General features: G+C 43.3%; 1 protein-coding gene and 1 long non-coding RNA gene across 5 annotated transcripts in view; both read right to left on the bottom strand.

Annotated features, from left to right (window-relative positions):
* Positions 1-15,753, bottom strand: part of TGFA (transforming growth factor alpha) — a 106,879-nt gene that overhangs the window by 18,568 nt on the left and 72,558 nt on the right. The gene's annotated exons all lie outside the window — the stretch shown is intronic.
* On the bottom strand, positions 104-15,727 carry LOC130541220 (uncharacterized). The gene is made up of 3 exons (XR_008955263.1): positions 15,672-15,727; positions 2,477-2,600; positions 104-1,799 (listed from the first exon to the last, which is right to left on the bottom strand). It is a non-coding gene; the product is annotated as an uncharacterized LOC130541220 (long non-coding RNA).

Below are 15,753 nucleotides of genomic sequence, written 5' to 3'. Positions count from 1 at the left end.
AGCTCTCACTTACTTTCTAAAGCCTAAGACAGGCCTAGAGCTCCTGTATAGCATGCTTTCCAGCTTTTTGTTTTTGTAGACAGCAAAACAAATTTCCCCTCAAACTAACGTAATTCAAAGACAACAGAGCAATTTTACTATTTCAACACAAGAGCTACCTAATTTCACTTTTGCAAAGTGACAGTGATTTTTTTTTAGATAGCTGTCATAAGAATCTGTTTTGAAAGCAAGAGAACGGAAAGGTACAAAAGAATATTCTGTAACCATTAAATTGATGCAGAAGCAGAAGAGTTAATGATGCAAAAAGGTGCTTATGATATACAGTAAGTTAAGTAAATGGGTTTCCAGTATTGTCTGTATAGCGGTGGCTCACGCCTGTAATCCCAGCACTCTGGGAGGCCGAGGCAGATGGATCATGAGGTCAGGAGATCGAGACCATCCTGGCTAACACGGTGACACCCGTCTCTACTAAAAATACAAAAAATTAGCTGGGCGAGGTGACGGGCGACTGTAGTCCCAGCTACTTGGAAGGCTGAGGCAGGAGAATGGCGAGAACCCCGGGGGGCGGAGCCTGCAGTGAGCTGAGATTGTGCCACTGCACTCTGCATTCCAGCCTGGGCGACAGCAAGACTCTGTCTCAAAAACAAACAAACAAACAAACAAACAAACAAAAAAAAAAACAAAAAAACCCAACACAAATAGAAATTAGACATGAAGGAGTCTGGGAAGGACATACACTAAGATGGTAGCAGGGCTTCTCTTGGTAGGATTAGGAGTGATAAGGCTATAAAGATTACTTAGAGTCCCATTACTGGGTATATACCCAAAGGAATATAAATCATTCTATGATAAAGATACACACATGCGTCTGTTCGTGGCAGGCCTATTCACAATGGTAAAGACATGGAACCAACCCAAATGCCCATCAATGACAGACTGGGTAAAGAAAATGTAATACATATACACCATGGAATACTATGCAGCCATAAAAAGGAATGAGATCATGTCCTTTGCAGGGACATGGATGAAGCTGGAAGCCATTATCCTCAGCAAACTAACGCAGGAAGAGAAAAACCAAACACTGCATGTTCTCACCTATAAGTGGGAGCTGAACAAAGAGAACACGTGGACACAGGGAGAGTGTGGGGGAGGGTGTGGGGGGAGAACATTAGGGAAAAGAACTAATGCATGCTGGGCTTAATACCTAGGTGATGGATTGTTATGTGCAGCGAACCACCATGGCACATGTTTACCTATGTAACGAACCTGCACATCCTGCACATGTACCCTGGAACTTAAAAAAATTAAATAACTTAAAAAAAAAGATTACTTAAAGCAAGAAACCCATATGAGAGCAGCACAGTCAATGTTGGGAAATTCTTTTCTCTTTTCCATAATGGGGAGAGAGAAAAAAGAGCAGAGTAGGGGCTGAGATGGGTCCTACTCAGAGCCCTAGTACTATGACTCTCACGAGCTTGGGGTGGTCACCACCCTCAGGGTTTTCCATCCCTGGCTTTCAGACAGGAATAAAAATAGCCAGCCAATTCAGGAGCACCGTCATGCACAACAGACCTGCTGACCAGGCAGCACTTTGGGCTTATTTTTTTCCACTCCCATTTTGTCCAAAGTAAATTTGAGGCATGGTATGTAGCTATTTCAAGACAGCTCCATCGATATAGTCTCCACTGCTTCTTTCAACAGGTCCTCGTATGCTTCTATTTTGGGTATTTCAGGAGTGAGTCTTTCCCACTTAGTTTTTTTTTGGGGAAAAAAATCCATGTTCCTGGAGCTCTTGCTCTCTGAGAAAGGACAGAACATTTAATATCTTGGGAGATTTTAGACCATCACTAAATATTAAACTCCTGTTGCTATCTTTCTATTCATGAGCTGCTTCTAGAAGTGTCATCATTTTAGAAATCCCATAATTCCAGGGGGGAAAAGCAGAGGCTAAAAATACAACGGAATCCTTGACATTGAAGGAGACACATTGTGTAGTGGTTAAAAACATGGGCTTTGCAGTCAGAGGCACGGGTTTGAATCCTGCCTCTGCCACCTGAAGCAGCTGGCCTCTCCTAGCCTGCCTCTGCAGCTACAAGACAGCGGGTCCCCCTGCCTCCTTGGTCCTCTGCGGTTGAATGAGGTAATGCTTGTTAAGTTCTGTACTCAAGAGATTGTCTGGTATGACACTCAGCTGTTAGCTCTCCTGTTGTCACCACTGACAATCCCAAGATATGAATGAATATCCACATGTGATAAAACCACTACAGTATGTAATCCCCCCATACATTCAGTGAGGTGTAACTAAAAGTCCAAGTGTCCCCTTTAGCCCTTAATGACAGTTACTGTCTTTCACACATGAGGACAAGCAGAGAAGCCCAAAGCCAGGTGGAGATATCGACCTGGGGTTGCTGGACCCTCCTCTGAGCAGGAGTCTGCAGGACTGCTGGGTCCAGTTGCCTGGGCTGGTTACAGTCACCTGCATGTGCTTGGCTTGAGTGGTTGAGGAACAGGCCCAGTCATTGGCTAACAGTAGACGCTGGATGCTGAATTGAGACAGGAAGGGTCTGCTGTAGTTTGCATAACTGGCTTCTCTGTGCTCGCTGAACTTGTCAAGGAACAAACACAGAGAGATGAAGGGGCTAGACTCTAGAGGCCAATGCAGGCCGGCAAGGCAGCAAAACTTCATCTGTACTTACAGCCACTTCCCATTGCTCACGTTAGCTCCGCCTCCTGTCAGTTTAGCAGTGGCATTAGATTCTCATAGGAGCGGGAAACCTATTGTGAACTGTGCATGTGAGGGATCTAGGCTGTGTACTTCTTATGAGAATCTAATACTTGATGATCTGTCACTGTCTCCCATCACCCCCAAATTGGACTGTCTAGTTGCAGAGAAACAAGCCCAGGGCTCCTCCCGATTCTACATTATGGTGAGTTGTATAATTATTTCATTAAATATTACAATGTAATAATAATAGAAATAAAGTACACAATAAATGTAACAAGCTGGAATCATCCTGAAACCAGCACCTCTCCCAAGTCTGTGGAAAAATTGTGTTCCATGCAACTGGTCCCTGGTGTCAAAAAGGTTGGGGACTGCTGGGCTAGTGGATCTCATTTGATGTACATGTTCAAAAAGGCTTTTGACAGGCTCCACAAAAGGCCGTTTAAACCACCACCTCCAAGTGGCTAGAGGAAGTCCCTTTGTCAGGACTTTGGGCTGGGTTCCTCCAAGTGTGATCTGCAGACAGACAGCTTCACATTCCCCTGAGTTTGCCTGCCACCCCTCCCCAGCCCAGACCTACTGAATCAGGATCTCTGGGGTGAGGCCCAGAAATCTGTGGGACAAACTTGCTAGGTGATTTTTTAAAGTCAGGCCTATTGAAATAGAATTGCTATACTGTAATGTTTGCCCTGCAGGTAATTAATTAATTAATTAATTTATATTTTTATTTTGAGACAGGGTCTCACTTCGTCATCCAGGCTGGAGTGCAGTGGCACGTTCATGGCTTACTGCAGCCTTGACCTCCTAGGCTTAAGCAATCCTCCCACCTCAGCCTCCAGAGTAGCTGGGATTAACAGGTACATTCCACTGCACCCAGCTAATTTTTGTATCTTAGTAGAGAGACAGAGTGTCACCACATTGCCCAGGCTGGCCTCGAACTCCTGGGCTCAAGTGATCTGCCTACCTCGGCCTCCCAAAGTGCTGAGATTATAGGTGCGAGCCGCCACATCTGGCCCCCTGCAGGTGATCCTGATGCACACTAATGTTTGAGACGCAGGCTTGTGTTACACAGAAGCAAAGGATAAATGGGCTCTTGCAAAAGTGGAAAGGCCAGGGTCCTTTTTGGAGCTGATTATCTTCCAGCTCTTCAAACTCCTGTGTGACTCTAAAGCCTGAAATCTGCTGAGGTTCTTCGTGGTAAAGTATTAGGTCAGTAGAAATACACTCAAAGAAAGAGAAAACTTGGAATCTGTTTTGGAACACTTCTCCAAAACTGACTGGTGAAGGGTGGACTCTGCTATGGTCTCATTTAACCCCTATTGATGGATACCTTTGCCTCATTTTATAAATGACATGAGGTGGTGTTATAAAAATAGGTACCATAAAAAGGCAATGCAAACGAGAAACAAGTGTGTGTGGGAGAAACAGCGAGAAGGAGAGAGACAGGAGAAAGGGACATAAAAAGGAAGGAGGAGGGAAGGAGACAGGAAGGGAGACAGAGAGTAGAGAGAGACGGGGTGGGGTTATGAGAGCGATAAGAGAGAGAAGGAACAGAAGAAGAGGGGAGGGAGGGAAACAGGAAGAAACAGACAGGCGGGCAGTGAGAGAGGGAAGGAGAGATTGGGACAAAGGAAAGTAAGGGTAAGGAGCAGCAATGAGCAAAACAGGCACCAGGTTAATACACAAAGATGGATATCAGAAAATCACACGCACATGCCAAAGCTGAGGGACAAATCTAACTCTATGCCTCCTGGCAGTCTTAGCAAGGATGTATAAGGTTCATTAGATAGGAATATATATACTTGTTCTGCACAAGCTGGACAGGCTCAGCTTTCCCTAAGTCTGTGGTTGGAGAGCAACGGTCAGAGAGCAACTTCTCTTCTTCTGCGGGTGTTTTTGAAGGGGACTTCATGTGCTATGGTGGATGACATCCTGAACAATTTCCCAAAGAAGTATCTGCCCGTGTAAACCATCAGTTCTTTCACTTCACACAGCTCACTAAGAAGCCAGAAGAGTCCAAGCTGTGAAGAAGCTCCATGCAACAGTAACAGTGATGGCAGATGACATGTGGTGGTCTCGCTCTGTGTATTCAGAGACCAGAGTGGAAACAAGCCTGAGGCTTAGAGTGCAAGTTCCTGGTCCTCCATAATTCCACCTGTCTGCCTCAGCCCAAAGGGCAGAGAGGATGAAGGGAGCTTGATGCTAGTGGATTATCATTAAAAGGTTGTTTATTAAAAAAAACCCTTTTCCTGACTACAACCATGATACATTCACTCTTGATACTTTTTCAACAGTTTCCAGACATTTTCTCATTACAAAAGTGATATATTTTAGGAAATTAAAATAAATCAATATATAATAAATACCATATTAGAGAATAAAACCCATCTGTAATCCACTATGTAGAGAGAACCATGTAAGTATACACTGCACACGAACATGCACCTAAACTTACTCTTTCTATTCTGTTACGTGCATTCTCCCCCCGACGCCCCCCCCCATTATAACCAAACTTCTTAAAAACAAGCATTTAATTCAAGTTCGAGGTTCTTTGCGCAGGGTGCTGTCCTGCCCCCACCACCCAGGAAGTTCAATGTGCACCATGTGCAGAACGGGTTCCTCTTCCACTGGCATATTTGGCAGCTTTGGAGCTTGTCACAGGTTTTCTAATAGGGGATGTGATTCACACTTGAGACCTAAGTGGACAGGGAGGAGTGGGTCAAACCACAGTCCCAAGGGCAAGCCACACTGTGGCCACTCTGCTCTTCCTGTGCCCCCTTAGGATGAGCCAGCTCCAGGAGGGGCAGCACTGGGGCTTGTGCGTCCCTAGGGTGCTGTGCGAGCCTCGTGAGCTGATGTGCTTTACTAAAGCCATCTCCAACAAGTGAGGGCGGAGTAACTGTTCTCATTTGAGGGCCTTTAAAGGTGTTTGTCTTAGATCCTCCCAGACTCAGCAAAGAACACCCCAAATACCACGGCAGGGTCAGCCCAGGCAGACAAGGCTATTCCTATGAAAGGCACTTTGGTGAAGGTAGGGGAGGGCAGGGACAGGGATGTCACTTATTGAGTGCTTGCTAAGTGCTGGGGGCTTTCCTTACATCATCCGCCAAGTCGAGGCAGGGTAGGCGGCCTGCTTTAACCTAAATAGTCTCCATTCTTTAGATAAGAAAACTAAACTGAAGCTTAGACAACCTTGTCAATGGGCAAGGGTTTGCTCAGTAACTTAGAGTACCATCTCCTCCTTGGGGGGCAAAACTGCCTCCAGTTATTTTATAAAAATGAGCATTACAAGGAACCCCCCAAATTCCTGGTATCTTTCCTAAGAATGATTCTCTCAGCCTCTCTCTCAGAGTCTGCCTCTTTCTTTTCTTCCTGCTTTTCTCTCTCTCCCCCTATTTTTTTCTCTACCTCCCTTCACTGTCCCTTTCCCACTCTATTGTTTTTTCTGAAAATTCAAGAAAATAGCGAGTGAGGGAAGGAAAGGCCTAGAGACTTAAAATTTAAAAAAAAGAATCACTTAGAAAAGGAAGGTGGCAAAGGCCAGCAGGGAATATCCAAAGAAAGTCTCCCCAAGATGTGCCAGCTGAGGGCAGAGAAGGACTGGCACTGGCCCCCAGGACTCTGGCCCATCTCCTCCAGACACCAAGTCTGAGTAGCACTTGGGGCTGATGATAGGAAAAGCAAATGTTCCAGGTTTTGGAACAGACCTCATATCGAGCCCACCAGCAGCTGGAGTTTCAAAGCCACTCAGTTCCTGTTGCCATGAAATTTATGAGAGGCCCCTCCAGCATGTTAACCAAACGCACATCTTGCAGACACCACTGCTCTCTGGGGAAGCTGTGAAAGCTTTGCCTAGAGACCACAGACCCACTAATAGGGCCTGGAGCCCAACCCTACTTACAGGAAGAGGGTCTGGAATAGCAATTGAGGGGCAGGGAAATCCCCCATCCAATTCACAGGAGGGGTCTCTGCAGTTCAGAGCAGCCAGGGAGACAGCCATCTGGACAGCTCCTTCCAACAGCCCTGCTCCCCTGGGAGCAGCATCCACACCACTGAGCACAATCACCCCCTTTAAAAGCAGCCCTAATTGGACTTCATGCTGTGCTGGTCAGTGGGAGCCGGCTGAGCCTGTGGCTCTTAACTCTCTTCCCCAGATGTCAAAAGTTGTGAACACGTTTGCCCATTGCAGAGCTTACATCATTTACAGCCATTTCATAACTTCCTCAGATATCATGGCTAACTTTCTAACAATTTAATCATGACGTCTGGCTTTTTAGTAGGAACTTTCAGCCAAAGTTTCTGACCTGGGACTAAATATTTTGTCTTCAGATACTACAATGGTAAAGCCAACTAATACTTTTTGGATGTCTAGGAGAAAAGGCAGTAGATTAATTTAGTAAAGATGGGAGTCAGCAGTAGCTACTGGGGAAGCTGGGGGGTGGGTATAAATCTGATACTCCCAGGTATCAAGGCCTCCACTCCACCCCGAGGCCAGGCTGGAGTCACCCAAAGCTCTGGACTCAGCTCTGGGATGGGAGGCTGGCTTCAGGGCAGCAGCAGGCCCAGTTTACAAGGGTGGAACTCCAAGCTTGGGAGGTGATGCGTGAACCTGCAAAGGCAGCTATGGAGTGAAGGAGAGGCTGGTGCGGAGGCTTACACTCGGGTGGCAGAACTGCTAAGCCAGAGCTTAGAGAAGTAAATGGTCCAGAACCTAGTGGCTGTCCAGAGAGACTTGGTGAGCAGGGCTCCTGCTCCCCTGGGCAGGTGGGGGGAGGTGAGAATAATTCTTACTTTTTGTGAATGATCCCGAAGAGGAATGGCACTGTCAGCATCTAGTGTGGCAATGCTACTGACCTTTGCAGAGAGAGCAATGCCCCATCAAGGAAATTGATCGACAGGGGCATTTCCTGGGGCTGTGTGTGCAGGCAGAAGAACAAGAGGGTTTTCAAATGAGCGGCGGATGTCAGCAGAGTTACGGAAAGGGAATCCCTGTCACATTTACAGTAGGAAATTGATCTCAAGTGTTACCAACTAATGAGGGGAATTCAATTTTTCTGTCTTAGAGGGGGGTGTGTGGGATGGTACAGATGAGATAAATATAATTATGCAACTCATTCATTATTAAACCCAAGATCACTATCTTTTAAACGATGGATATAAAACCATTTGAAAACAGAGTTTAGCTCTGCAGTACCATCATTTAAGAGAGAAGGGGCCTTCGTTGTAGTTAAGCAGTGAAAGAGAGAAAGGTAACTATAGTGCTACAGTTCTCTTGCTGTTCCACTTGTTCAGCTGGGTGGGGTGGGGCAAGGCCATTTTTGTCTCTACCATCCCCCAACCCCAGATTCTCAATTTACTGAGAGACTCCTATGCTTAAAAGAGAACATATTTTTCCTATAACATAATCCCTGAAAAATCTCCTAATTCTTCAGTGATCTTTTCCAATATTGACCAAATCTGACCCTATTTGCTTTTTAACTTTCCCTGATCATACACTGACTTTAGATCCTACCCACCCCTCCATCCCCACTGAAGGGCAGGGACTCCATATTATCTCACCAAACATCAAAAGCACCCTGTGGGGTTAGCATTATTAGTCTCTATTTTTAAGATAAGAAAACAAAACTGAAGCTTAGATAACCTTGTCAATGGACATGTAGCTGGAATGTAGTAGAACTGAAATTTGATCTCAGTTTTCTCTGATATTGAGATACTGAAGAGCTATAGAAAATTAGGATGCTATTCAAGTCCAGAAAGACAAATGCTGAGAAGGCACATGATCCCAACCCACAAATCACGCTGGCAGTGAGGAAGGGGAACACTTAACTAGTGAACATCTTCTAGTAATCAGAAAGGGGCACTTTCAGGAGAAACAAGAGGAAGTATTACTTTATTTGGGGGAGGAGTGGGGAACTATACATATGGAACTTATTCTCACAAGGGAGTAGTGGTTGAACATACAGATGCAAAAGAGATTTCTACATGTCCAGGGATGATGGTTAATTGAGGAGCTGCTGGAAGTAGGGTGGTGGCTGGAACATGAGATGCTATCAGGCCTTCCACTAAGGGCAGGAACCTCTGGGCTACACAGTGCTCTTGTCCAGGAGCTCAGAGCAGGCCTAAGATGGACTTCTGAATTGCTTTTGCAGCTTCAAACAAGATGCTGTAGGGGAAACCTAAGGGAACATCTGAGCCATTTTAATTCCCTCTGACCATTTCTCCCTTTGGGAAAAACCCAAGGGGCATCAGATGTGATGGAACCAAATTCAAACAAAGATATTGGTAAAGAAACAGACAATTTAGTTTCTACTTTCCTACAGAGATACTGGTTATTGATAACACAGCAGCCGTGTGTGTGTGTGTGTGTGTGTGTGTGTACTGGGAAAAAAGATAGAGTCAGAGAAGCCCCAGTGGGGTTCATCATGCTTACTTTGAAGGCAAAAGCAGAGTTTGCATCATTTTGGTACCTTTTTATTTTCCAACAGGGAGAAGAAAATCAGATAACATGAACACAGAAGTATTTTGCCAGCTTTCAATTTTATCTAAAGTACCTGGTCTTAGAGTTTTTAACCCAATGTAGAATTTTCTGAGGTTGGACTATGATGATGATGATATTATTATTAGGAGCAGCTACTATTGGATTGTCCACCTATTGCAAGTGCTATGCCCAGCATTTTATAGAGCGAATTCTATTTAATCCCCACAAAAATCTTGCAAGGGAATCCTCACTATCTCATCTTACAGATGAAGAAAGTGGAGCTGAGGGGGGTTAAAGTTGTTCAATGCTGTGAAGTCAGCAAATGGCAGAGCGGAAACCAGAACTCATGGTTGGTTTCCTCTAAAGCTCTCGCCCTTTCTAATACAGCACACTGTCACTTCAGAGGGCATGTGTGCGTGTGTGGATGTGTGTGAGAGAGAGTTGAGAGTTAAGAAGTCCTTATGGGCATCTTCCACACACTCAAGATGACTCTCATTTGGAAAATAAACAAATCAGGAATTACCAGGAAAATTTAGGGGCATTTTAGAATTAAAAGGGCTAAGAGTCCCAAGGCAAATGGCTTTAATTAGCAAAGAGGCTTTGGGAAATTAAAATAAAACCTCAGTGGAATCATGTTAAGTGTGGGCTAAAACCAGAGACTGTATCCATCTAAAGATGCACGACATACATATTTCAACTTGGCCTGTTACCTGTGCCCCGACTCCCCCTGGGAACACCACTACCTCCCCAAAAAGGCACAAGGAGGAGAGAGGCAGGTATGAGACTCCACAAGCAGCCTGCCAATCACCATTCTACATTCATTATGGATTAAAATGCAATGGAAATAGACAGGAAATATACTGGACGAAGATCACACTCTCTGCCACTAAGCTCCTCTTCCTCCTCATGACCCCATTTCTCCAGCTCCCAGGTTGCTTCTTCTATCCCTACTACCTTGGTCTTAGTAATTTTAAGCAAAAAAAAAAAAAAAAAAATTAAGAAAATTACAGGTCACGATTTTGCTTTGAGGACTGGAAGCTAAGCCTCCCCCTTTTCTTTTAATATGTGATAATTTGATTTCAAAGAGACAAATCATTTCCTTCTTTCATATCTTCAAACCAGAAAGCCCCTTATTGTAATTACATCCTCTTGGTGTCAACCAGCATTTGGAAAATACTTTACTTCCAAGTTCCATTCACAAGGTAAACAAGGAGGTTTATGTTTGGCTTTCATCAGCTGGCTTTGAACGAGAATGTGAATGGCTCTGGGAACTGGAGCCCAGTCCTGCTGGATGGGGAATTCTGTTCTGGCTTTGTTGGAGGAACAGCCCCGTTAGAGCCCAGGGCTACCTGCCTTTGCAGTCTCTGTGTGCCTCTATTCTCCTTATAAATATCAAAATTGTTAGGTAAAGTGGTTGGCAGGAAACTCTCAATCCACCCTTAGGAAAAAATGCTTCCTCTTGTTGAGTCTTTGAACCATAATCCCTTTAAACCCTCTACACTGAGCACATATAAGCGCTATTGGGATGATTGTTTTTCTAGAACATTTTATGTCCTCAGAACTTTTGACAAGTGCCTTTTTTCATCGGCAGTTTGCAGATGCAGTGTGGGTGGAAGAAGGATACTCCTCATTTTAAGTGAGGAAACTGAAGAATACAGAGGTAAATTTAAGGCAAAGCTCAACAGTCTTAAAAACATAGAAGTGAATTTGTAGTTGGGACTACGTCCCATGACAAAAATGTGACTCTCTTTCCTATTCCCTCTGAGTTTTGTACAGATGATTTTGGTTGTCCTTAGATAAAAGCCCTTCAATCAAGATTATATTCAAGAGGAAAGAAGCTGAGATGTAAGAGAGTGGTCAAATTATATGCAATTATTTTTTTTTTATAAATTTTCAAATTTCATGAAGTGAGCATTTTAGAGTTTCAACACAACCATTTAAAATTAAAACCCTATAACATTATAAACACAGTTAAAGCTTAACCAATTTTTATTTTTAGTGTTTTATTCACAGACAGAATTGTAGTGTTATAGAAGACTGGCCTTGAGGAATCTAGATTTAATCTGCACAAGAAAAATCATGTTACTGCCTCATGTTTTATCAATAAAAAGGAAGGAGGAGGAAGGAGACAAAATCATCATTTAGAGAAGACAGAAGATGCTCAGAAGAAAGATGTTTGGTAAGAGATGACCTCGGGCTTGGTCTCTATGGACAGAAACCTCACACACTCCTACCATAAACAACAAAATCCCAAAAGAGTACAGCCTATTTGATCCATTTCCAACCACTATACTTATGTCACTTTTTTTCTTTTAATTGAAAGAGTTCAGCTGGGAAACTGCTCTCTGAAGGAGGCAGGGAATATGCAAAAGATAAAGTGTGGGCCAGAGACTCCCAGGAGTTCCCCTAAATCCAAAGTCCTTTTTCTCCTGAGAATAGAGACTACATTTCCCAGCCTCCCTTGCAGTTAGGTGTGACCATGTGACCAGGATATGGCCAATGGATCTCAGCAGAGGTAACATGCTCCACTTGCAGGCTTGGTCCATAAGAACCTCCCGGTGTGACCTCCCTTTGTCTTTTCCCAGCTGCTGTCTGATTAGAGAGGCTCCTGCAGGACATGGAGGAGGGAGGAGCCACAGGATGGAAGAAGCCTGGGTCCTTGAATAAGCACATGGAAAGAAGTCTGCAGGGCCAGGAAAACCTGCAGAGCCTTTGACATGAGCAGGAAATAAACAATATTCAGGGTTTATCTGTTACAGCAGGGAGTGTTACTCTAATGCCAAGCCTGAAGTCTGGCATTAGGGGTTGGTTAGAGAATTTCTGATGTGGGATGAATCCTCACAATAAATCATATCCTTTTCTCTCTTTCTCTGTCTCTTCTGAGAGCCTCATCCAAACATCAACATGCCCTGTGCTTACAATCTGAAGTCAATCTGGCCCTGATTGGGAGGCTCCACTTTGAAACCCTGGTCCCCAGCTTAAGGTCTGTTCTGTCCATTCTCCATCCTGGAGGGATCAGGTCGACCTTCACAAACCTCTCCAGGAGTAGTAATAGTCTTTTGGGGTGAGGAGTGAGATCAGCTTTGTAATTGAACAAAGTGTGGATGGGGCAAAGGCTGCTTCTGCAACTCTATAAAACAAAATATAAAATGGTGCCACCACAATTGACAGCAGGCAGGGCACAACTGTTTTGATGGAAATGCTATACAGCTGATGCAAATATACTGCATTCTCAAAACGCTCTGGGCAGAAATCGCCAAGGCAGGACAGCATGGTAACTACTATAACATCAATCTTCTTGACATAGAAGATGGATGCCCTACAGTTCTCCAAATGGCCATGATCATGTATCTCACCAGCTGCAAAATCTTAAATCAATACCACTGGAAAAAAAAAAAGCACAACCATCCTGGCCCAGAATATCTTGATCATATCTTATGATAACTGGGAACTTCATCCATCCATTCTTTAGTTTTACTGGCAATGTGTTACACATCAAACAACTTTTTATAACAGCCCCCACAAGGGATTTTATAATTTGTTATTTAAAAGTTATGCATCTTCATTGTATAATTTTTGGAAATACAAATATCCTAAGCAAACGACTTGCCGTCTTATCACTGAGAAGAAATAACCTGTGTTTAGAAAACATTTTACAAATGCTTATTATTTTTAGTAGGTTGCCTTTTTTGTCTTTTGTATAAAAGATCATGTTTCTTTGACTTCTTTCCCCTTTTGTGGTGATTTAGAATATACTCTTTTTAATGTATTGTTTAAATTTTAAAAAAATGTAGTTTATTTTCTCAATTATCAATGTTAAAAATGAAATTTGATGTGTCATTTGATTAAAAAATTAGCATACTTACTTCCTCCTTCTTTTTCTTCCCAGTTACCAGTTTTTATTTCTGTCATCTGATTTCATATCCTCATTATTTTATATATAAAACTTATATTTCAATAATTAATTTTGACATCTGTACTAGTATAACTAAACTGACAACAGTTGCTTGGACACATTATCGCTGGTTTTGAAAAACTTATATCCTCCCCATTTGGGGGTTTTTATCTTGATACAGCTGTTATCTAGTTGAAGAGGCTCTTTGGACATTTTTTCCAGGAAGGGCATGTGAAAGGTATATCCATATAACGAAATATTATATGTCTGAGAACATCTGTGTTTCATTCATGTACATGGCTTTGCATATGAATGACAACTTGGGTCATGAGCTTTGGACCCCATAGGCCTCCCACCACTGACTTCTGGCTTGTAGTTGATGAAAAAACTGAAGCTAGATTTACTATATTCCTTTGTAACCTGCTTTTATTTTCACTTCAGTGCTTATAAGACCTTTTCTTTGCAATGAGAACTGGTTAAATTACCCTGAAGTTAATGCTTTCAATCTTAAGGACAAGTCTTTTTCAGCTTAAGAAAGTTCTCTTTAATGATCTTTGATGATTGTGTCAGCCCTAGTTTTCTTTTTTCCTTTTGGAATTATCTGTATGTTGGATCACCTGGTCCTTTTTTCCTTTTTTTCTCATTATTTTTGTTTTTCAGTCCTGAGTTCTGGGAGAAATTTCCCAGCCCATTAAAAAAAATTACTGACTTTACTGTGATATCTAATCTTCTGCTCATTAGTATATTATGGATTTAAAATTGGTCACCATATTCTGTCATCTCTTTGTAGCTGTTTCTTACTTGTTTCATAGATGCAATGTCAGCTTCAGTCTTGAAGACATAAATTAGATTATTCAATATCTTTACCCATTTCTTAGGAATAGAGGCATTAGTTGAAATTCCTCAAAAAATCTTCTCATATGATGAAATCCTTTCTTGTGGCCAGCGATTTCTTGCATCATCATCTTTACAGAGAAAGATCTGCTTTCGTGTAGCATCATGGGGAGTTAAGTTGGGCTTCATCAGAGACAATGGCCCTATTCAATATTTTGGGGCCAGATAAAGACAGAAAAGGGGAAGTTTAACTGTAGCGCCTTCAAATACCTAAGAAATCTATTTGGTAGAAGCAGGAGACAACAGGTACAAACCAAAGAGTTTTCTCTTTTCCCCTGTGTTTTCCAGACATTCATGCCATGCCAGTAGTGAGAGCTGACTGAGTTTGTCACTTATTGTGGCCTTGACTATGTCCTTTCTTGAGGCATTGGCAGGATCCAGATGGCCTGCCCTCACCCTCATACCTTGGCCTTCCAAGGTTGGGCTGTTTGGGTGATTCTGCTCCTGACAATCCTGTCTTCCAGAGGAGTGATTGTTGGACTAGGGTAGGAGGGCTGCCACCTGCACGCTCACTGGCAGAAATTCTTCAGAGCTTCTAGTACTGATATACATTTAGAAATGGTTTCATATTTCACAGATCATTTCAGTGAGTGTCCAAGGGTAGATTGGACTAAGGGAGGAGTAAACGTGGTATACTGTAGTGTTAATTTCCCTGGAAACCCTTTGCTTATGGACGTTTTCTACATTTTATGCCCACATGGTGACCAATATAACAGTGCCTCGCCACCCCCACCAACCACTTAAAAAGTTTCTCCATGAGGCTATTTTAAAAATGAGTGCATTCTCAGTTCTCTCTATGGGAATCCCCAGCAAAGCATCAGCTAGTATTTTTGCATGCTCAAAGAGTGGACTGATTTCCGTTGGTGGATATCTGAGCCTTCCCTGGACAATATCCCCTAGAGCTGCAACCCCCCTCCCTCTCTCCAAGGTGTGCCAGGATTCCCCGTGAGGAAAACTCCATGCCAACATTCCTGCCTCTTCCATGATCTAAAGACTCTGCCTCATAAAAAAGTTGGGAATTCCTGGTTTAAATCCCCTGGGCTAAGTGTAAATCAAGCAACTTGGAGCTCTGCTCTTAAAAGGAGAAATGTTGGGGGATTCCAGAAACACCAGGGTCATTTTACCTCTTAATAGTTTCTCCAAGCCATACTGGTTCAGAAGCAAAGACCTTATAGTTCCATGAAAAATTTGTTGTTCCTCAGAACTAAAAGAAATGAAGCCCTAAGGGTCTCATTTCACAAAATTCTCCCCTAGTCCAGAAGTGAAATATCAAAGAGTTGGAGGTACTCACAGCTAACTTTCTACCCAGTCAGGGTTCTGCATATGGTGTCCCTGGGAGAGGACACCCAGCCTGTGCTCTACTCTTCCAGTACTCAGGGGCTCAGTCTCTAAGGTAGTACTAAGTACTACTGCCCCAAATAGAATGAGCTGCCTTAGTACTGGCGTTCTATTTGGGCAGATTATTGCTAGGAGGTTCTTCCTTAAACACATTAACATCTGCCTCCCAGAAACCTCTGTGTATTGTTTTGAATTCCATCCTTGGAAGCCACACAGAATAAGTCTCCCTCTTCTATACAGCAGTCCTTTCCCATTTCTATAGTCAGCCACCAAACCTCTGGGTCTTTGTGGTCCTAAACTCCCCTTGACATCCAGCCTCCAAGGTAGCTCCCAATGATCCCTACCTCCTGGTATCCACAGCCTTGTGAAGTCCCCTCCCATACTGTCTCAGGGTTGGTCTGTGTGACCAATAGAATATGAATGGGA

The sequence above is a fragment of the Pan paniscus genome, chromosome 12 (genome assembly GCF_029289425.2).
Source record: "Pan paniscus chromosome 12, NHGRI_mPanPan1-v2.0_pri, whole genome shotgun sequence".
Taxonomy (NCBI): domain Eukaryota; kingdom Metazoa; phylum Chordata; class Mammalia; order Primates; family Hominidae; genus Pan; species Pan paniscus.
The sequence above is the reverse complement of the archived record's forward strand: the minus strand, read 5'-3'. Positions and strand labels throughout refer to the sequence as shown.